This window comes from Hyaena hyaena, unplaced genomic scaffold (genome assembly GCF_003009895.1).
Source record: "Hyaena hyaena isolate Hyena2069 unplaced genomic scaffold, ASM300989v1 scaffold_577, whole genome shotgun sequence".
Lineage (NCBI taxonomy): Eukaryota > Metazoa > Chordata > Mammalia > Carnivora > Hyaenidae > Hyaena > Hyaena hyaena.
In genome coordinates, this window is record NW_024081204.1 from 660324 (window position 1) to 683160 (window position 22837).

Sequence of the window (22837 nt, forward strand, 5' to 3'; positions counted from 1 at the left end):
TGGAGAAGTGTCTGTTCATATCTTCTGCCCATTTCTTCACTGGATTTTTTTTTTGGGGGGGGGTGGAGTTTGGCGAGTTCCTTATAGATTTTGGATACTAGCCCTTTATCTGATATGTCATTTGCACTATCTTTTCCCATTCTGTCGGTTGCCTATTAGTTTTATTGATTGTTTCCTTTGCCGTGCAGAAACTTTTTATCTTGATGAGGTCCCAATAGTTCATTTTTGTTCAGCAACCATTTTGTGACCAACCATAAGCAAAGGCCTGACATCTGTGAGCATCTGTACCAACCATAGACATTCTCCTTCAGACTTCTTATTACATGAGAGAAAAACAGGCTCTTACCTTGTTTAAGCCTTATTAATTAGAAAATCTGTTATAGGTGAGCAAAATCCCCAATGAATATATTGGTTTAATTCACTCTCTACCCTCAGATTCAAGATCCAGACTATAACCCTGAGTGATTCAACCTTAGCCCTGCTACTTTGTCAATTAGCAGCTATTATTAAGTTTATACCTTTATTTGGGTCGCCAAAACAACAACAACAACAACAACAACAACAGAGCATGTTTTTGCCCCTTAAGGGGCTAAAAGTACACATGAATTTATCCCATCTTTTACTAGTACCACTGTACAGCCCCAGGTGTTGCAGGCAAACCCACAACTGATTGAGAAACATTGCAAATACAAATCATTGTGATCCCTTTAGGATGGCTTATGCTTTGTAAGAGCAAGGTCCTGGCTAATTTTTAATCATCTACATGGCCACCTCTAGACTAGCTGAGTGGCTGTGCATATGAGACAGAAGAATTTGATCCAGTATTTATTTCATGCAATAATAACTAATTGTGCCAGGCACTATGCTAGCCTAGGGAAGAAATGAACAGGCCTGTGGAGGCTATGGTCCACTGGACAAAGAGATCATTAAATAAAGTGTGTGAAGGGCCATGAAGTGGTACATTTGTGGGCACATAGTGGATTCTGGAAAGTGAGGCTTTAAAGGTCTATGTTGGGGCTATAAGGGATGAGAGAGGTGTTCCCTTATAAATTACAGAAGATGAAGACTTAGAGTGGACCTCAGGGATTACCACATCCAGTCTTCAATTTGAAAGATGAGAGAAATAGACATCAAGACAAGATGAAGATCCTTTGGTTTCTGGGCCTGACAGCCCTTGAAGAGTAGGAAGAAAAGGAAAAATAAATGAAAGGAAAAAGAATGACCTGGCAGTTATTCTGAAAAGCTAATACTTAAAGATACTTCATGTCCTGAAACATGGACTATTTGTCCAAATAAGAAAAGACAGGAACAAACAGAAATTGAAGAAATTCATGAAACATCATGCATGTTTTCTATCACGATAAGTGCAAGAAAACATTTGGGGACCAGAAAAACAAAATGAATACTACAAATTATTTCTGTCACTTTTAAAATATATTTGCTGTGGCTTCAAATACTGAAACAAGTTTGTGCATCTGAAGTTTATGACTGTTTACTCAGAATGTCAAAATTCGGCCAGTTCTGGATTAATAGTGTTTCCAGAGTTTAGATATCTCAATTCTAAAAGAACATGATGGCTGGGAAAAGAGGGCATTTCTGAGGTCACATACCTGTTTGTGAAATGACAATTCAATGTTTTAAAACAGATGTGATCTAACAAATGGACAGTTGACTGAAACAGTCACAACTTTCATGTTAGCAGCAAGACAATCATGAGTCTGTGGTTGTCCATTTTAACGCGACCACTGGGTTCACTTTGTATGGACTGGGCACCCATGATGCCACTAGTCTGTCCTACATAACCCTATGGACCACACCATCATAGGGCATGCATTATAAGCTCTTCAATTATACTGAAGGTGCAGAAAAAAATTTTTTTAATATAGTTGACACATGATGTTGCATTCGTTTCAGGTTATAACATAGTGATTTAGCATTTTTCTATACATTACACTGTGCTCACCGCAAGTATGACTACCATCTGTCACCCAACCCCATTAAAATATTACTATTTTCCCTATGCTGTACCTTCCCTGTGTATGTTCTCCTGTCACTTATTCATCCCATCACTGGAAGCCTGTATCTCCCACTCCCATTTTGCTCCACTGGAGTTTTTTTGCTTTTTTGTTTTTAATGGAGACTTTACAGTTGTTTCTTTCAGAACAATTGCTCTGTTTAGCTGCTTCTAGTGTTTAGACTTTTGGGTAAATAATCTACTTACTATATATATTTAAATTCTTAGCATGTGACTGCACAGGATCTGACTTCATCATTCATTAACAATAACTTGAATATTTATAATAGGCAGTAATACACTCTGCCATAGGTTCAATTGTACATCCCTAGGCAAGTCATTTAGCATCTTTGAGCCTCAGTTTCCTTATTTGTCAAATGAGGTGGTTCTACTAAACTTCCTACTGGTTCTAGCATTTCCCTGGACTTTGGAGCGGAGTTAGCAAGTCAAAGAGGGAGTCACTAGCCTCATTTAGAAGCATATACACAGCACATGGAAGTTTTAAACTGCAGAAGAGATGGGCCAAATTGCTTTATCAGATTTTGAATATCTGCCAAGACAAAGGGAGGAAGGGGGGCCCTGGGGTGGTTTTACATTCATGGGCTTATAACCACAGTTCAGCTCTTCCAGAAGACAAGAAGAAATATATCCTACTGAATAAAAGTTCTTTGGAACAGCAGGAAAAAAACCAAGGTTTCAAGAAGGGGGAGGCAACTTGCCTGGGGGGTGGAATACAGTAGGAAATCCGGTGTTTCCAGTGAGGCACCACAGACTATCCAATTTGGCAAGGGCCTAAACTGTGCAGAGACTGGCCTGTACTCCCTCCCTCCCAGACTGCGTGCGGGAGTCAGGGCTGGAGTGGCTGGTGTAGAGAGAGTATCCTCAGAGGAAAGCAAAAGATCATGGAGCACAGAGATTCAGCCCGTGTGCCTCTCTGAGCATTCCCTTTTCCCAGGCCTCGCTGTGGGAAAAAATCTCAGGACAATAGTCATGAGAAGCAAGTCAGAGTCATGGAAGTAAGAGAAAAAAGAATCCTCATTTGCCCTCTTCCAGGCAGGAGACCAGAATTAAGAAGGGAAGACTGAAGGAGTGTGACATACCAGGGCACAACATTCTCAGTGGACCCCGTGTGCCATCTTGGCTGTTAAAAGGGTGGAAGAGAAATGAAGTAGAGCGAAAAGAAGGGAAGAGATGGCAGAAATTTAAAGCAACTAGTCTGGAAACCAACCAATGGAGGTTTCATTCCAATGGAGAGATCAGGAGAAATGAGGAGGTTGGATGCGCTGTCTCTTAATATCCCGCTGTTGCTGTGTCAGTGGTAATGTGCAGGGATATGTGCACAGGCAGAAGACGTGGCTGGGAAAGGCCACTGGTAGGCCAGGGAGATGCAACAAGGTGACCCCCATCTTGATCAAATTCCCTCACGCATGTCTTCAGGCTCCTAGGCTCAGAAACCTGACCTGTCTGCACATTAACAGAGTATCTGCCTGTCAAGTATAAATATACAGTTACCGACAAGAAAGCTCATTCATTAATTTTCTATTGGAAATACAATTATTAAGTGAGCAGGATGTTGGCATCAACCTGCTCACTGCCAGCTTTCCCTGCAGACAGTATGCAGAGGAAGGCAAGATTCAGAGCAAGGAGAACCAGGTGAGCATAGGAGGGTCCCACAGCTGAGGCGCTCCCGACTCGCTCTCCCACTCTAACCTGGGCTCTGCAAAGGAAAACTGTTCACTTAACTAAGACTCTCTAACACTAGACAGCACTCAAAAAGGTATTCCCAACATCTAGCTCCTGGAGGTTTTCTTTTCTGTTCTCTACATTCACTACCCCCTTCTATTCACACCCCCTTCTTCAAACTGCATACCATAACATCAGTAAGTGTTGATTTCTATTCTCTGAATTATGGTCATAATCACATTTGGGCCCATCTTCTCCAAGATTACTATGATTCGAGTTTTGGATTCTATGTCTTTACAGAAAATTTCCTCACTTGAATATTCCTGAGGCTGGCTATTCGACCATGTATATCTATGTAGTAGTTTCATGCTCCACATAGAAATGTGTCTTCTTGGTTTCTAAGTTCAGGGTTGTGGGGAAGGGGTCTTGCTACTGCACCTCGAGTAGGTATGACACCTGACAGATTTAACAAAACTATAGGAGACCAAAGAGTGGTCACGACGCGGCCACTCTGCAGCATGGCTCTGATCTGCTCGGAATGGTGTGTGTGAGCTTGCAGGAGGTCCTCAGTGCAGGTCTCCTCCCCTTGCAGGAGGGCCAGAAATAAAGTCACAAAGGAAAAGCCAGGGGAGTCGATGTTCTCCTTACCACTCCTGACCTGAAGCCCTGCTGCGGAGCCTTATGCTGCTGAAATTCCATAGAGCTCCATCATTTCCCAGAGCCCCGCAGCCCTGTGGCAGCATCCTGGCTACACAGATGGAAGAACAGATTGAGAGGGGACCTGCGATTCAGTTGAGAGGCAGAGCACTAGGCATCCATGACGTCGCTCGGCAAAAACTCACTTCGGCTTGGAAGCGGGTTCTTGTCCATTAAGGCAAAGCCTCTTGCCAGGGAAATAAGAAACTGGAATTTTCAAAAAAAGACTTCTATAATTCTCTGTATTAGAGAAAATGTAGGCACTGGGGCATGTCAAAATGGAGGCAAGAGTAGACAGTTGGGTGCAATATGGATTTAAAGTTTTAGGACAGAAATCTAGTCTTTACACAGCTAGGCCTTCAGAGTAGGTGCTATGGGACAGTAGATGCTCCCAGGCACCCTGTCGATCTGGGAAATTACCAAGATTAGCAAAATGGTCATAACCCACCACCCACCAAGTTCTGCTGAAGCATTTCCAACAGACTATAAGCACCCTGGTCAGATGACTCCAGGTTCAGGATCATTCGCTCTGTGAAGCTAAGCATGTGCCAGGCTGGACTCTAAAGGAATCCTGTAAAAATAACTGACTGTTCTCAACATGAAATCACAAGTCTCTTCGCCTGAGGAGGTGATTAAAAACTTGGCCTACCTGCCCAGGCAGATGCTCTTGCCCCCTGCCTCGTGGCCCCATTAGAGAGCTGCTCTCTCCTGCCCTGTCTTGTCATTAACCTCCATTCCCGCTGTGCTCCAAGACTCTCCATTCCACCTTCCACCCAAGTCTTTCCCACGAGTCTCATGACCAGAAAAGAAATGGAAAGGAAGACGTGCTTCTGGGGTTCCTGAGTTCTACAAGATAAACACCGGATTCCTCGGGCAGGAATCATTCATTCACTCACTCCTTCATTCAACAAATATTTATTGAATGCAATAAATAGTGACATCTTCAGCCTCAGGAACTGAAAAGCTAAAGCAGTCTTCTTGAGCTGGGATGAGCCTCAGAATCCCTGGAGGCCACTGTGGCATTCAGACATCTGCATTTATAACAAGTGTTTCAAGTAACTCTCACGTAACAGAGCTTTTCTGATGAAACTGTTGGTTGTGTTGAGTGAGAAGTGTTAGCCACTCCGGGACTCAGAATGGAGACCATGGGAACAAAGTCAATTCTAACATCCTACTGTTTCAGGAGACCCCTCATTTCCCACCCATGTAGGGGGATTCGATTTAGAAAATAAGAATATATAGTGTCCAGTTAAATAGGAGTTGCAGATAAATAATAAGTAATGTTTTAGTACAAGTATCTCTCAAATATTATAGTATGTTTTAGTATGTCTGTCCCATGCAATAGTTGAGATATATTATTCAGAAATTTTACTCATTGTTTTTCTGACATTCAAATTTAACTAAATGTCATGTATTTTAGGTGGCAACCCTACATCGACCCCATCCCACAATGAAGCACTTAGTGTCTTTGACCTGCATGCCTCGTCTGCCCTTTGTGAAGTAATCCTACCCGACATTTGTGTCCTTGTCTCAGTAAGTCTTTCACTTCCCCCTGGATGCAAATGTCACATGTAGGCCAGGAGCCCCCATGCCATGCAGGTAGTGAGTGAACGAGTCGGCCCCAGGATTTTATCTCACCACCCCATTCAGAGGAGCTTCTCTTCTGGCTTCCTGTCATCTCAGCCTCTGGTCTCATGTGCCCAAATCTGCTACACCCAGCCCAGTTCCCTTTCTTGAATGCCCCTGCTTGCTGGTCCTCTCTCACCAGCTGACCTCTAGTGCCACACAGTACGACTATGTCACAAGAATGAAAGGAGACAAAGAATAGAAAACTATTTGATGTAAACCCTAGAAACACCCTCCCAGTAATTGTCAAAGTACGATCCTGGAACCATAACCTCCTGGGGTTAACAATCACAGCTTCTCTGGTTTTATCAGTTGTATTTATTTTTCTGGGTAAAATTTTATCCGAACAAAGTAGCTAAAAACTGTTTGAAAATCACTAGAATATACAACAATTTCTATGGCTTATTTTGAGTCGTAGAGGAGATAGTTGACCATCTACATAGCATCTGTTCTCTCTTTTTTACCCCCTAACAGAATTCTGACTTTTGTTCAGAGATTCATCCATCCTTTTCTGGACAATAGGTGTCTCAGCTCTAAAAATGGACTAATCAATGGTAACATACTTCCTCTTGCCAGCAGCAGTTTCAAAAATGAGCAGGTGACCCAACACTGGTCAATTAGTGAGGAGGTAAAGCCTTCTAGGGGCCTTCTGGAAAACCTTGCCTCACCCCTAAGAGTAAGTGCCAAGAAGCAATGGTCTTCTTCTTCCTCAGCAATGGGCTGAGTCAAATGTCCAGAATTTCTGCTGCCATCTTGATACCAGCCTAAGATGAAGCTTAATGTTGAGGAAGGCACATTGAGAGGGAAAATGAAGCTGAGACCTTGATGACCTTGTGGACCCTGTAGAATAACTGAATATCCTTTCTGTGGATGCCCGTTTGGGCTGGATTTCTATTACGTGCATCCAGAAAACAACCTGCTATAGATGTTGTTCTATGCTTGGGGCTTCCTTTTAAAGGGGATGTCAAAGATAGACATGCAAATTTGAACTGCTGATATTCACAACAGGAAATGTGGATCTACCTGCCTCTACTTCTATCCCAGAAGGCAGAAATCTGCTCATTCTTCTTTCTCATAGTAGGAGAATTGCTAACTTTTCCTTTTCTATAATTTGAATAAGTCTAGTTTAATGTTTGTTGATTAAGTGTGGAAAATAAATTTATTCCTCCCTCTAACAAAACCTCCATATTTAAGCATCCTCAGAACCCCAAGAGGCAGCACATGGGGTTTGAACAGCTTTATGCATTTTTCTCTGGAGCACAGGCAGAGGCAAAGGCCATGGTCCTTCAGGCACCTTTAAGGTACAGAATCCCACAGCCCACGGGAAGAGCCTGGGCCACCTAGGGCACTCTGCCCTCATGCGATGGCCACCTTCTCCTCCAGGGAGTGTTGAGCTAACCCCCTGGCTTTGAGGGTGGAGTTCACACTCTAGAAACTTTCTACCCATGATGACTTCTCCTGGTTCAAACATTTCCATAAACCTATAAATCAACTTTTCAGAAGAGGATTGGAGGCCTGGCTCTGGGTTGTTGACTCTACAAAAGTGAGCTTGCTTCTCAGGGATTCTAAATGGTACAGTAGAGCCACTAGAAATTAACAACATCTTTAATCCACCTGCAAAGACGTAAGTAAAGTAGTGTGTGGCTCCAAGCCAGAGGCTCTTACTTCAGTACAGCAAGAATGAAACACAGTGAAGGATGAAAAGAAAATGTAATCTGGATTAATCATGGACACTAATAAAAACAAACACACGAAACTGGAAAGAGGATGAAAGCAGACCTACCATATCAAGGCCAGTCCATTCCATAAATATTTACTGAATGCCTATCACGCTGTGCCAGGCATTATGAAAAGCTGCTGAAAATACAAATTGAGGAAGTTCTGTTTTTGCCCTCAAGAGATTCCCAACTTTCCTAGGGCCAGACATTTAAATAAGATAAATCTTAAGAAATGAAAGAATGCACAAAGTGGGAACTGCATAACATGGGAGTCATTCATATAAGCCGATTCATACGGAATTCTCAGAGCAAACATGTAGGTAGTGTACTTTTGCAATAGGCAAAAGGGGTGGCACAGAGGCTGTGTCAGTGTAACTAGGTGGTGATTGGGGATGGGAGATTAACATGAAAGTTGTGGGAGATTATATTTGGCGTTCCCACCTGATCGCATCCTTCCCACCCAATCCCATCCTTCCCAATCAATCCACTGGCCTTCCTCATGCTGGCAATGGGTTTTGGCTGGTGGTGGTTTTATTTATTTAATCATTTAAGCAAGGGAAGATTATAACCAGATATGTGTTTTCATTTTAGAAAGTATCAATATGGGAAAGTGTTCACCATAACAGGTGAGGAAGTAGGTTACAAAGCAGTTTGTTTAATGTTTAATTTTTTTTGAGAGAGAGAGATTGCAAGCAGGGGAGGAGTAGAGAGAGAGAGGACAGAGGATCTGAAGCAGGTTCTGTGCCAACAGCAGCAAGCCAGATGTGGGGCTCCAACTTATGAACCTGTGAGATCATGACCTGAACCAAAGTCAGATGCTCAACAGACTGAGTCACCCAGGAATCCCTACAAGTCATGTCAATTGTGTTTAACATTGAAAACAATCTCTTTGAAGGATATTCACTAAAATGATAATTGTTTTCATCTCAGGGAATCCAATCTATGAGTAGTCTTTCATCTTGAAATTTCTGGATTTCTAAATCCTTATGAACATACTTTTGCTAACTTAAAAAATTATATGTCAGGGGGGCACCTGGGTGGCTCAGTAGGTTAATCGTCCAAACTCTTGGTTTCCACGCAGGTCCTGATCTCACAGTTCGTGGGTTCGAGATCTGCATCCAGCTCTGAGCTCATGGTGCAGAGCCTGCTTGGGATTCTCTGTCACCCTCTCTTTGCCCCACCCTCTTTCTCTCTCTCTCTCTCTCTCTCTCTCTCTCAAAATAAATAAACTAAAAAAAAAAATTGTGTGTGTGTGTGTGTGTGTAAGGATACGGATGGGATTTCTACAGATTGAGGGAGTCTGGCCAGCAAGGATATCCATTGGGAGATTGTCCTCATAGCTCAAGTGTGATATCATGACCACCTGGACCAAAGCAGTGGGAACGGAGCAGCTTCTTGAGCTATTTCAGAGCCCACATTGACTAGTCCAGACCTCATGCAAGTAGATTGGTAGAGAAGGGAATGGAGAAGAGGAAGAGTCAAAGGTGACTTAGGGGACTGGTGAGACAGGGCAGCTCACCCAACAGAGAGGCCCCTTAGATTGGCTCTGTCCTTTGCCTCATACTCCAGGCATCTGAATTTGGCCTTCCAACTAGACTTCTTGCTTTCCTCTGGTCACACTGGCTACACAAGTAGAGGGAAGCCACGTCCTTCCTTCTTACTGTGAGAATGGATTGCCCCTCCCCCACATCCACCTCCAGCACCCTGCTGTCCACACCTGTGAAGAGTTACTCAGAAACTCCCTGTCTAAACTTCCTGGGTCTGGGAGAGCCAGGTTTGTTATCAGAAGTTCACAAAGCCCAGCCTTCTTTTAAGGTAATTAAAACACGAGCGTGGGAGATCTTTGGCAAGAACTACTTTTTCCACCTAGTGACTCTAGCCACAGATGTGATAGTCCATCAGCTTAGGAAGGCCAGCACGTTACCCAGGAGTCACACACACACTGCTGCTTTGTGAGTGCAGCCCTCCACTCCCTCTTCCCCTGCAATTCCCCAAAGCTCCCATTCAACCAGGAAAATATGGATCTGATTAGGAGCTTTTAGGCTGGCCAAACAGTTGCAGCCTCATTCTCCACTGACAGACGGGAGGGGGGGCAATTTCCATCAGAAAAGCCAGGGGAAATGAGTGACAACTACAGAGCTGAGCTGGCTCAACCAAGGAGAAGGAGCTGCAAAGGAGAAAATTGCCTCTATGAAGTCAAATCCGTCTGGGGATAATGGACTGTGGAATCTGTTCCAGGCCACCACCCTCTTCTGCTTGATCCCATTAATCTGTCATTTTTTCCCAATTACATTTCTATTCCTGCCACCTAGCAGAGTGTGGGTCCACTCCCCACTACATAAGGACCTAGGGAACACAAGGAAAAGGCACATTCTAACGAGAAGGCGACACTTTTAATCAATGGATTAGCCCAGGATCCAGCTCCACATTTCAAAAGGAAAACAATTTTGATTCAAAAAGCAATTTGATAAAGACAACTTTCCAAAGCTTAGACATAAAGACTTTTGCACTATATTGTGATGAAGAAAGGCTCATTAGAAAACAAAATTTGGGTCAGTGATGTGCTGGAGTTGGCTCTTGCTGGTTCCCAAAAGATGACTGAGGTTTTCCGGAATCTCGCAAGCTGGCTGACAGGTTGGTAGTTTGAAATCAGCCATGGTGGGATCATTTACACCATGGAAATTGGCAAATGTTACAAATCAGGTCAGCCTCTCCCCAGCCATTTGTTAAACATTTACCAGCACACCACTGAATGTGATTTTTTTTTCACTTGAACGTCTACTTATATACACATTGGTGTGTGTGTGTGTGTGTGTGTGTGCGTGTAAATCAGGATGTAAAGTAGCTAAAACATTAACTGTTTTAATTCTAGTGAGTGAAACTAATAGCTTTGTTATCTTCTTTTACTTTATATATTTTTCCTACAGAGAACACGTATTCTTTGTACAATAACCAACATTCTGGCAAAGGAAGCAATTCCTTTCCCTTCTGAGCTCTCTGACTCACCCTTCTCCCTTCTGTCCTCTTCTTTTATCTCCTCCTTTCCTGGTCTCCCAGGTTTTTATTCTCTTCCTAGGGTGCTGCCGAGATCCCAAACTATTCACCTACCCAAGGCAGGCAAACGCTAGGTAATGCGAACAGGTGAGCTCACTCCAGGGTCCAGGTGGACAAAGCCCAAACTCAGCCCATACCAGGCTCACCTACAAGGGTGAACTGGTCTCTGGACCTTTGCCCTGGACACACAGCTGTTATTGGTAACTTAACAAAGGAGTGATAGCCAGGTGGGGGTAACAGGAATCTCAGCCCATATGACCCCAGGCTCTGTGGATAGGACAACACCATTTCTTCAGGTATTCATGTCAGTTTTCCCCAGCTACATACTGGCCATTTCTATTATTTGTAGAGCAAGGTGACTATTCAACACCTTCACATCTAGTACCTCATTGTGTCCTTGCCGTAGTTGGGTGTTCTCCCAATTTAACAGACATAAACCCAGGCACAGAAAGCCCATGTGATTTACCCAAAGTTACAGAGCCAAGAGCAGAGCTGGGACAACAATGCAGGTATTGATAATGACCTAAGGTTTTTTCTCTCAACTATACTGAATACTTCATAAGAACCTAAATTTGGACTGTACAGTTTGAATGAAATGAGCTCCCATTTTCTCATGATTAAAGAAGTCCGAGACAAGCTTTTCAATTAAAGGAAAAGGGGATACTAACCCCAGCTGGACTTATTTTGGAAGCAGTTTATGATCTCTGCAGGAAGGTAAGATTCCATTGTGTTCTTTCCTACTTCCCACATACTCCCTGTACATGAGATTTTGAGTGTGAGCCAAATGCAGGCTTTATCGCTGATAGCACTTTTTGAGCTCTTTCACCTCCTAATCCCACAGGCTGTGAATCTCAAAGACCCACCTGTTGCCTCCAAATTCCTCTGCCTCACAGGAAGATAAGGGCTGGGATGGGAAGGGCTGTCTCACACTCCATGGGATCTCCTCAAGCAGGCAGTGGACAATGTGTGTCCACAGCACAGTCTGGCTCTGGTCACTCAGCTGTTCAGACAGAAACTTCTGGTTGGCTAATAGCTGACACAGAGGCCTGACCCTGTGCAGATGGGACCCTTCTGAAAACAGGAGGGACGGCCCTGCAGGCAAAAGTGCCCAGGAAACCATGAGCAGCTTTAGAAAAAAAGGCAGCACTGATTCCCAAGTTCTGTTGACCAACTTTCTGAGCTACAAGAGGTTTTAAAATCTTATCCAATCCAGTATCTTTTAATGCTGTTCCAGGCAGGCCCAGGAAGCACCTTGATACATAAGACAGGAGCTGAGTAGTTTGGGCTCTGGTGCCCAACCCCGCTCCTCCCCTCAGTGCCACCTGGAGCAGACCCACCTTTATCTGATTTACACATTGGGCTTTCTTACCAAAATCTTGTTTCAAGAAAGAGGTCCAGTACTAAAAAATAGTAAGTTTGGAAAGTTACTCACCTAATTGAACCATGTTAGGAGGTTGAAACTGAGGCCCAGGGAGGTAAAGATCAGGCAGAAGGGAGTAGAGGCACCAGGACTTTCTATCCTACTCATCATCTCTTGCTTCAACCATCCTTTGACTTGGCAGGCAGTTGACCTTGGCCTCAGGACACACTCCTAACTTTCTGGTCTGCCACAGCCCCATTCCTGCTGATGAGGAAATGATCTCATGGTTTTTAATTTTGGACCTGACTCCCGTACCTGCCCTCACCTTCTTGTTGACTTGGATTTCCTGTCCATGGACCCTGGCCAATCCAACAGCAGACCTGCCATCCCGTCTTACCTCTTATCGTCTGCCTCTCCATATGACGCAATTCTACCCCAACTTTGGTGGTCCCGGGAACTGCCAGGACACCCCCATCATCCTGGGATGTAACAGACCATAATAAACTCAGTGCCCCATGTACAGTCTGTTCTGACCGTTACTGAAGATGCTGATGACAAGACAGCTAACACACAAGATAAACACCAAAATGCGCTGTGGCATCCACACCTAGACTGAGATCACCCCCAAGAGTTTCAGATAGTCACATGAACATCAAACTAGTCACAGACATCTCACTCACTCTGTTTCCTCTTTTGTCAAACACAGAGTGGCAGAGCTCCACCTATTTACCAGACTTTCCCAATTTATGAACAGCAAACACATTAGATTGAAATCTCACCCCCAAGCAGTTCCATGAAGCCGTGCTAGTTTGCACAGCCAAAGAACCCTTCCCTTTACAAACTGCATCACTGCGGTGCTTCCTGTAACAGCAAGCTTTTCTAATGATTCGACCCTGTGCTCCTCTTTAAGGAACAAAAACCAAAACACTTGCAAATTCTCAAAACTGCAACTCCTGCAAAATATGAAGTGCACTTAGAAAATGAAAACTATAGAGGTATCTGGGTGGCTCAGTCGGTTAAGCATCCGACTCTTAGTTTTGGCTCAGGTCACAGTCTTGCTGTCTGTGGGTTTGAGCCCTGCATCAGGCTCACTAACAATGCAAAGATTGCTTGGGATTCTCTCTCTCTCTGTCTCTCTCTCCCCCTCTCTCTGCCCTTCCCCCTCACTCTCTCAAAATAAATAAATAAACTTAAAAAAAAACCCCAAAAACTAAAGGTAAAAGAAACTGAAAAAACAGAAGACCGAGGGCTGAGGCCATCAACAGCATACTTTACTTCTTTTCTAACATTGAGAATCTATGGACCATGGAGCTGCAGCAGAGAAATCGTCCTGTTTTAGTCCTTAGCACATAAAGCACCCCTCTGATTGCAAGTGTGTAGAGCTTTCCAAGCCACTAGGCTGTTTATATTGGGCTGTTCTGGGGTGACCACTGCTATTAGCACCTCTCTCAAGGAATCTGACCTGGTCCAAAAAACATTCCACAGGCCTAAAGACCAAAGAAGCTGGTGTCCCTCTGGGCCCACGGAGTGTCCTAGTCCTGTTTACAATTCCTAAGCCCCCGTGACCATCAACAGCAGCCAATGAACTAGGAAGTGAGAATGTCCTAGGGTCACCGGAGACTGTAGCTACTCAGGGTGAATTCCCCCACCCCAGAGAACCCCCTCCCCCCAAATACTCTCTTCCAATCCAAATGCCTGCAGTGCAGTTGCAGATGAAACCCTCTGAGGCACACACAGGGATCCATCTATCTATTGGCAGTATCGGCTCCCTGCTGGCCCCGTGGCTCAGTGAGCAGGGGTGGGGGGCTTGCAAACCTGTGGGAGACCCAAGTGTGCAGGGACGGGGTATGACCCGGAGCCTCTGACACGGTTAGTTCAGCTTAGGAAGCTGTGATAAAACTAAATTGTCTGACACTTTCTTCTTCATCTCTTTTCTTTTTCTTCCACAAACACGACAGGCTCCAAATGTGACCTACTTTCTCTTTCTTTGTGATTATGCAGAACTCACAAAGCTTTTCCTTGAGCCTGACTAATATTTTCAGTGACATGCTTTTCATCTTTTGGAAAAGAAAAGTCCACGTCAGCCTGCCAGAACACATAAGTCTTGGTGAAATGACCAGCGAGGACAGATGAGTTACAAAGACTTCACGGGGGTAAGGGGGCTCATAAGAGACTCACTGAGCACAAGGGAAAACAAAAAACAAAACAAAAAAAAACAATAAAATCCAGATCTGGCCCCTTGAAAGCCATTAGCATTTAGTCTAAAAATTTTCGTCAACAAAATCAAGATATTATTGAGGAGCTAAGTGACTCCAAAGTTTCTCATCACCTTTGTCCTTAGACTGTGGACTCTGGCCTTGGCCTGGGACACCGCCACACTCCAAAACCCACTCAGGCACATCTGAACTCTGCATTTTGCATTAAAAATTAATTGACTTCGGGGCACCTGAGTGGCTCAGTTGGTTGAGCATCCGACTCTTGATTTCAGTTCAGGTCATGATCTCATGGTTTCTGGGTTCAAGCCCCATGTCAGGCTCTGCACACTGACCTCACATGAGCCCGCTTGGGATTCTCCCTCTCTGCTTTCTCTCTGTCCCTCCCTCTGCTCGTGTTCTCTGTCTCTCTCAAAATAAATACGTGAACACTTAAAAAATTTTTTAAAAATTGACTTCTTCCAAATCTTCCATGAATCAGAATCCAGCAGGGTTTTAAATACAAAAATAAAACCCAAGCTTGGGTCAAAACCTAGGTCTATTACTCAAAATTAAGTTGATATTGATTTCTCTCTGCTATTATTACCTTAGAGGCATACATTTTTTGATGTTTGACCCAGTGTCCTTTTGTGATGTTGAAACTCCAAATTACAATTGGTAGTTGGAGACATTTGCTTGGTGACTTTAGAAATATCGTTGCTGGCCCAAACTCTGACCCTGGGATTCTGATCCAAAGCTTCTCTTTTATCCTCAGTGAAGTGAAACAGAGCCTGCTACACGTTTACTGAATAAATTGTTCAAAATAGAAACAGACCTGCAGCCCTAGGGTCCAACTGTGTTTGCTTCTATCCAGGTTAGTTCAGTTTCACACCACATCCAGGCTGTCTGGTCAGCACGGACTCAAACACCCGCCGCAGCAGCCTGAGGGGTCTGGAAAATCATTGTGTGAGAGGGGGGGCCCCACCAGCTGCTTCTGCTCTCAACTTCCTGAGCATCAATCAGCTCCGGTGAAGACTTCATTCCATCTCCACTACTGTTCAAGAGTTCCAGTTCGTTCGTTCGTTCATTCATTCATTCATTCATTCAAAGTATCTACTGTGCACCTCTGGGGTAGCACTGTGTTCATTCATTCATTCATTCATTCATTCAAAGTATCTACTGCGCACTTCTGGGGTAGCACTGTGCCCAGTAAATACAAAGGCAGACAAAACAGGCACTGTCCCCACCTTTAGAGATTTCCTGAGACTGAAGACCAGGCTCAGGATTACAGGTGTTATGACAGGAAAAGCTGAGAACGCTACTGGTTCTCAGCCTCTGCTTCTTCCCTCTCCCTACACACTAGCTCATATGATTCCTTGCAGCACCCACCCCCCCTACCTTGTCTCTGCTCAGCACCACCAATGATCATCAGTGCAGTTGTTCTCTTTGGCAGGAGCCACTTGGAGAGCTGCTCAGTAACATACCCTTAGACTCGGCATCAATTTATTCTCATCCCTGCTTCAGTCCCGATCGTGCCCTCACCTCTAACCACCAAAGCCTCACCTCTACCTTGTTAGTTCCCACCTTAGCATCTGGAGTAACCACCTCATCTCTTGCATTGTTAGCTGCACATTGCAAGCGGCCCACCACCTACCCTTCTTTGAGTTCCACCACCTTTGGGGACTCTGGTGCCAAATGTTTGCCTGAACCACAGTGGGCTGTTGCTGAACCCCTTTGATATGAAACCCTGCCTACCTCACCTGGTGGACCAAGACTAAACTCCAGGTCCTGAGTCCATGCAGTTGGTACTACCTACCCTCTTGCCATTGGTGGGGCCGAGCCTCTAGATGTGGTTACAGCCCTGGAAGGAAGCACTGATCCCACAGGTGGAGAGCTAGGCTTGCAGGAATGAAGCTGTTTCAATTTATCATTTTGTCTTCAAATATGTTATCAAAAATATTTGGCAAGGAGTTTCTCTATTTAAAATTGAGCAAACGATTTTGTAAAAATGGCAAACAACAGGTGGCATAAGGGACCTGGATAAATGCTCTCAAGAAGTGTGGATTAAGAACAAGCCAGCGGGAAGGAGGGAGGCCGGGTGGCTCAGTTGGTTAAGTGTCTGATTTAGGCTCAGGTCATGATCTCGCAGTTCATGAGTTCCAGCCCTGCGTCGGGCTCTGTGCTGACAGCTCAGAGCCTGGAGCCTGCTTCAGATTCTGTGTCTCCCTCTCTCTCTATTTCTCCCCTGCTCACACTGTTTCTGTCTCAAAAATAAATAAACATTAAAAAAAAAAAAAAAGAACAAGCCAGGAAATAAGCTGGGAACCACGTCCTTGGGCTCAAGTAAGGTTGTGTATAAAAACGTAAGGGGCCAGGGACACTGAGCTGACAGTCAGACATAGCCACACTGCATGGCTCTATCCTGACTGGCCGGTGGTGCTGCCATGCACAGCCTCTTCATCTGTGGGCTCCCTTTCCTTATCATTAAAATTGCAGTGAGGTCTTAGACCTTTAAATAGCCCTCTTACTTCAAGTTGGCAGACAGATCTTGTATGAAACATGGTCAAAATGGGTCAATTTCTTAGAAACACCATCAAGTGAAAAAGGAATGAATGCATAGCATTGAGTCATCTAGCATGGAAGACCGCTGGAGACAATGGATGCTTTTGAACTAAGGGACAGGTATAGGAGCAGCCAGTGTTCCACCAAATAACATGGCCAAGAGCCACCCTCCTGGAAAGAGTTTCCATTAGCAGACACATGTAAGAATGGCTGTCTATTACATATCCTTCTCAAAGTCATCATTCATATTGAAGTCTCCAAGAAGCCCTGTTCTGTCAAAACCTGTTTAAGGCTTAAAATAGCACTTTAAAAAATTGTTTATTTATTTCTAAGAGAGAGCATGCCTAAGTGGAGGAGCAGAGAGAGAGGGAGACACAGAATTTAAAGCAGGCTCCAGGCTCTGAGCTGTCAGCACAGAGCCCAACGACACAAGTCTCAAGCCCACAAACTGTGAGATCATGACCTGAGCTGAAGTTGGATTCTTAACCGAATGAGTCACCAAGGGCCCCAAAACAGCACTTTTCAAACTTATTTGACCATCAAATTCATCTTTATATTTACTTATTAGCACTTTTCAGATGTGGACATCTGAGTTCCATATCATGGGAGACAGTACTAGAAAGGAAGTTTTTTTTTTTAAACATAAAAAAGTGCCCAATCTTTTTTTTTCTTAATTTTTAAATGCTTATTTATGAGAGAGAGAGAGAGAGAGAGAGAGAGAGAAGCAAGGGAGGGGCAGAGAGAGAAAGAGACATAGAATCCAAAGTAGGCTGTCAGCACAGAGCCCAACACGGGGCTCGAACTCACAAACTGCAAGATCATGACCTAAGGCGAAGTTGGATGCTTAACTGACTGAGCCACCCAGATGGCCCAAGAAGTGCCCAATCTCAATTTACCATTTTGAAACCTGAGCAACAGCTTGTGGCTGGATACATATTCAAAGCTACAGCTTGCCTTGGCCTTCTCCTTCTCACTCACTAACCCTTGGGTCGCTACAAAGATACGGTCCAGCTGGGCAAAGTGGTGACCTCTGTTTCTGCCAGCCATTTCTTATGGGGCGTCAGCACACACAGCACGCTGTCAGCAAACCAAGCAACACAGAACTAAATCATGGTGATGTCTTCCCGCCTCAGGGACGCGCCTCTGCTTGCTTGAAGACTGCTCGGGGACAGCTAATTGCTTTTCAGCTCAGGCTACACAGCTTTCTCACATCCACTATTCCCCAGGGTCATATTTTCTCCAACTGCATTTTTCAGAGAATAGGGCAGGAGGAAGAAGACAAAGAGAGAGCAGTGGTGGGCAGGAAACTGCTTTTTATCTTTATTATAACTTAAATTACTGTCTTCGAAATCTTTCACTTAAAGCAATAAACAGTCCTTCCCCAATTTTAGCTCGTCGGCATGAGTAAGGTCGAAGGTTGAATCTCCAAAGCAGAGGGAAGTGCAGCCACTGCTGTTCCAGGGGAGGGAAGACTATCTTCTGTCGAGGAACAGGGGTCTCCCTCCGGGTGCTGCTGCTCCCACCACCATGAGCGGACGTGTTGGGGCCACAGATGGCACATGAGGCGCTTGCCCTGGAGTCCTGTAGCTCCCTCCCCAGCACTTCTTTCCTTAGTACCCCATCCTTTCGTGTGAGATCTCTGCTGGAGCCCACTACTCACTGATCTTTTATTTTATCATCAGGTGGCTGACTCATTCATTTTCAAACTCCTTGAAGACGGATCGCATGCAGTTAGCCCCCTGAGACTTCGATGGCCGGCTTCAGTGTGGCTGGTTTCACGCTCGCCTGGGTAACTGGTTTCTGGATTTCCCACAGAGGGACTTGGTCCACACACAGTTGTCGAGTTGATGCCTCTGTAGGGGAAAGGAGAGTCCGGGACTTCCTGTTCCTCCATCTTGCTGGCCTCACTCACAACCAGTCTCCTCAAAGTTTCCTCATTTCCACTGTCAAATTACATTTAGGAATACATGTCATTCATCTTCAAATGAAAACCTGCCAACATGGTTCCTTCCCTCAGGCTCGTGAACATCATTTACTCTTTGTCCTAGGTGGTGGCTGTTCAGGTTGTTGAATTTCTTTCTTTCTGGTCTGTTCCCACGTGAGAAACTGCACAGCTAGGGGGCACCTGGGTGGCTCAGTCAGTTAAGCGTCTTCATTTCGGCTCAGGTCATGATCTCACGGTTTGTGAGATCGAGCCCCGCACAGGGCTGTGCACTGACAGCACGGAGCCTGCTGGGGATTCTCTCTCTCCCCCTCTATCTGCCCCTCCCCACCACCACCCTCCTTGCACAAACATGCACTTTCTCTCTCAAAATAATCTTTTTTTTTTTTAAAGAGGCTTATTTATTTTGAGAGAGACAGAGACAGCATGAGTGGGGGAGGTACAGAGAGAGAGAGGGAGAGATAGGATCCCGAGCAGGTTCCTATCTGCCAGTGCAGAGCCTAACGCGGGGCTTGAACTCACAAAACTGTGAGGTCATGACCTGAGCTGAAACCAAGAGTCAGATACTCAACCAAGTGAGCCACCCAGGTGCCCCTCAAAACAAATAATCTTTAAAAAATAAAAAGAAACTACACAGCTGGTCAGGGCAGAGCTCTGTGGCTGAAGCAGACGGCACGTGGCACACAGGAGACTGGCCGAGAGGACTGGGGAAAGCTTTCCTTAGGAAGAGCCTGACAGCCCTAGAGCAGTGGGGCCACCTGGGGCTGTAGCCCTCGGCTCGGAGGTGCTCTGCCGGCAGGAGCTGGGGTCGTGCTGATGCTGGCAAGTTTCACCCTCAGACTAAGAGTGACGGAGGGCTATTCCCAGAGCCCTCAGCTTCCAAGAACACAGATAATGATGTCTCAGTCACTGCCCTCCCAAACCAATAACTCTTATTCAAACGAAAAAGACATTTCTGATTTCTCATAACTCTCTATAAAATCACATTCTTAATTACCCGCTCTACTGAGCTCCACCTTGATTTCAAGTCAAATTATTCCCAGTTTGCTCATTGCTGAGGGGAAGTGTGTGGGGGAGAGGGAGGTAGGAGAGGTGGCTGGAAAATCCCTATAAATGTCAGGTCATGTTTAAACAGCTGAAGGGAACATTCCAAGTGAGAAAGACACTAGAGATAGCAGGCTGGATTATCTCTTGACTTCAGCACTCCATTTAAAATCTTCTCCATCCCTAGTCCTTATATGATTTACTGCATCCATCTAAATGAGCTTTGATTTGTGGCCAGTGATTGTACTCGGCCAGCTGTACTCAACATTCACCAGGACACGTGGCTTCCATAGAAGTTGATGCACAAGCGTGAACTGGCTCAAGGGTTGAATAGTCCTACTAAAGGGAGGGAAAGGCCTATTCTGGCATCAGAGGGGATGACCGAATAGGAAGGTAGATACTGTGTAAGTGCTGAGGTAGCGAGCTGAGCATAGGACACTGAACGTGTAGTGTTCGGCGGAGGCGCATTCTCTCCATCCATCACCATCTCCATCCATCCACCATGGTGGTTGTTTCATACCAACATCACAGAGAGCTGGGTCTTGATGACAGCTGGAGATCGGCCCACTGGAGTCAGCCCCTGGGCCTTGAAGAAGCACGTGGCTGTGAAACTCTTACAACAAGAATGAGGCATGGTCAAACAAATGTTGGTGAGGATGTGGAGGAGACACAAACTCATGTGTACTTTGTTGGGGTGGGGGAGTATGTAAAATGGTACAGCTGTTATGGAGAAGTTTGGCAAATCCTGAAGAAGTTATACACAGAATTAATATATGACAGTAATTCCCATCCTAAGTATACAACCCCAAATAACTGAAAACATATGTGCAAGCAGAACTTGTACACAAATTCACAGCAGCACTGTTCACAACAGCCAACAGGTGGAAAGAATCTGAATGCCTACCAACTAATGAATGGATAAACAAAATCAGTATATCCATACAGTAAAATATTACCCAACCATAAAAAGGAATGATGTACTGATACCTACTATGATGTGTATGAATTCCAAAACCATAATGCAAAGTGAAAGAAGTCAATTACAAAAGGCCATACATATACTGTGTGATTCCACTGATACAAAATATCCAGAACAGGCAAATCCACAGAGACAGAGGAAATTAGTGGTTGCCAGGAGTCAGAAGGAGGGAAAACAGGGAAGGGCCTGCTCAATGGGTATGGAGTTTCTCTTGGGGATGATTAAAAAGTCCTGGAATTAGATGGTGGTAACAGTTTCACAACACTGTGAATGTACTTAATGCTGCTGAATGGTACACTTTTAAATGATTCAAATGGTAATTTTATGCTTCATGTATTTTACCACATGCACACACTAAAGAATTAGTCTTGGTCAATTATATGCCTGCCCTACACCCCGCCACCCCCCTGCCCCCTGCACCCAGCCTTTGTCTATGTGTCCGCTGCTGATCACTTCTGACTTTTGCATATGGCCTGTGCTTCTTGGACTCTATATAGTCTGGGCACTGTGCCAGTGATTTCCAAACGTTAGGCTCCCAGTCTGGCCCTGGCCTCAGCACACTCCCATTAGGGTTTCCCACCCATGTCTCATCCCATGTCTCATCCCAATGTGCAACCAATAGAATGTGGTCATCACTTCAACCTAACATTACTACTGCTAAATCAACCTGGTCTTTAAAATATATATACAGTCTATTTTATTATTCTGCTCATGACTTTAAAAATTAAAAACCATCAAGTTGCATGACAGCTCTCCAGAAGCTCTGTCTGAATATTAATTGGCCCTGGCTCAACACAACTGCTTAGAGCTTCTGTTATCTGTTGGTGCCATTAAAAATGTTGAATGGGTTAGGTAATTTCAACCACCTCTGGAAAGGAAGAAACTGCATATTAAGCCAGTATGCATAAACTAGTGGACTATTAGTATTTAAGTAGAATTTTTCCTATAATATTTAACTGATTGGCATGAGATTTGGTCAGCAAAGAGAAAGGTCTTCAAGGTGTTGTGTACATAGAATCCCATCAAATGTCTGTTTTTAATCTAGATGTCCAGACTCCCAGAGACTCTAATTCAGAAAGTTTCTATAAGGTCTCTTTGGCTTTTATACCTGATTCTTTAATGTCTGCTTCAAACTATCCATTATTAAATTCCAACTTGTCCACAAACTTAGCCCTCTAGCCTTCTCAGAGCTATGGACCCCAGCATCCCTTCCCTGCCCCAAACTGTCCCTAGGTCATGATCAGATGGGGGAGTGCACCAGGAGCAGTCTTGAGCCCTTAGCACTCTTGTTTTCCTCATTGTGACTTCTAACGCAAACTTCAAAATAACATTTTCAACTATCCTTACGACATCTCTAGTGGGGTGCTCTGCCATATCTTCCAACCTAACATGTTTAAGATGACACCAAAATCTGGAATTTTCAAAATGCCTCCTCCTTTTCTCCAAGGAGACCAACATTCCCCTAACTATTCAAATTTTTGGTGATGTCTTTACTTTCTTCTACTTTATCTCCCAAACTCCATTCTTTGCTTTGGATCATCTCTTAGATTTTTTTTTTTTTCTTTCTCTTCCCTAACCTGGTAGGCAGTTGCCAAGCTCATATCCCAGACCAAAACACTGCTACTATTGTCATTTTTCCATTTTGATTGTCTTTTCTTGTGGTTGCTACCCCATCTTATCTCCCTAAATTGAGAACCTATATCACATTTCAATTTTCCATCCTGGTATTCAGGACTCTCTTTAAGTTGGCCCCACCTTACCACCTGATAGCTCCTAAACAGCAGCACCCTACCATATCCGCCCCCCTCCACTATTGCTTGCCCTGCCAATGGAGTAGACACAGTCCTCCTCCAGAGCTTCTGCTCTACTGTTGGCTTCTGAAGTACCCTCCCTCCCTGTTCTACTCATCATTCATTCAAACAATGTTATGGCAGATACTATGTGCTGGGGACTAAGGGCTTAGGATA